Source organism: Hipposideros armiger, unplaced genomic scaffold (assembly GCF_001890085.2).
Source record: "Hipposideros armiger isolate ML-2016 unplaced genomic scaffold, ASM189008v1 scaffold_388, whole genome shotgun sequence".
Classification (NCBI taxonomy): Eukaryota; Metazoa; Chordata; class Mammalia; order Chiroptera; family Hipposideridae; genus Hipposideros; species Hipposideros armiger.
In genome coordinates, this window is record NW_017731738.1 from 65376 (window position 1) to 66826 (window position 1451).

Here is a 1451-nt window from a genome sequence, read left to right on the forward strand (position 1 = left end):
TGCCCTAAAAATATGCCCAACTCAGAAACCTAAAGCTTTGATGGTTATTGGCCACACTGAGGAATAGTATTTAGACTTGACAAAGTAGGGGAGCTGAATCTAAGACTGGCACCCAAAGGGGCAATATCTTGAAGACACGAAGAAGAAAATCTGCATCCTGGCAACAAGAACTAACAAGAAAACCAATCTGTCTTTGGTGACTGAATGGGGAGGAGAGACAGATTTGAGAAATAGACAAAATTATCATAACTGACTGAAAAGACTAACAATATGAATACTAATAATTTCTCCTCATAATTTATAATCATAGCCCTAGTCTCATGCAGTCTCAGGGTTTGAATTTATGCCATGCTCACAGTCTGAGAAATCCCAATCCAATAAATAAATAGGAATAGTTCAAGGTTGTTAGTGTCCCCTATCCCCCAGGAGAAACCAAGGCAGGTCATCTCAATATAGGCCCTTTGGGATTCACAAAGTTAAAATTTAACCAAATATATATAGGTCCTAATAAAATATATCAAACATACAAGAAAACAGACCTCCATAAACAAGAGTCTAGAGAGACTCCAAACTGTAAAATAAGGTATACTCAGACTGCAGATATCAAAATTACAAGAAAAAGTACACAAAGTAAGTAGGTTTAAAATGTTTCTTTTGTTTTGTTGTTTTGTTTTTTAAAGATTTTTATTAGGGAATTGGGAGAGGGGAACAGCGTTGGGGAATTGGGAAAGGGGAACAGACAAGTTGCTGTCCTTTTTGTTCTTCAGTCTAGTTGTAGAGGACATTGCTTCACTGGCCCATGTTGGTATTATCATTGCACTCTTCCCAGGTGAGGCAATCGCTCACAGGCCATTGGACAGCCATTGCTGGCGACTCACAGCAGTCCAGCTCCAGGTCAAGCTGTTGTTCACCATCTTAGCTGTAGAGGGCGCAGCATCACTGGCCCATGTGGATCCAAACCAGGGCCCTGCTGCTCAGAGTTCGCACTTCCAAGCCAACTCTTAACCAATGCGCCACTCGGTTGGCCCTAAAGTTTTTTAAAGGATGTTTTAAACTGAAAAGACAGAGGTAATCACTATGTAGAGCAGAAAGAAGGGACATTTAACCCAACCTGGACCTTCAGGGTAGGTTCCCTGAGGAGATGATGCCTGAATTGGGATAGAAGAACAATTAAGAATCAGAAAAGTGGTGAGGGCATTCCAGACAGAGAAATCAAAATCACGATGAGCAGGGATATGGAAGCAATGATCAGCATGGGGGCTCTCAGGAAAAATAACAAGCATTCCTCTATTACTGGAATAACAAATGCAAGCAGGTAATGGCAAGAGAAGCTAAAGAGAGAGAGATCTGCAGGTGGAGGGTTCTCTATACCATGTAGGAAATGTGGCTTCACTGAAGGTTTTTAAGGAGGGGAGTATCATAGTCATTTTGTTTTAGGTAGATTGCATTGG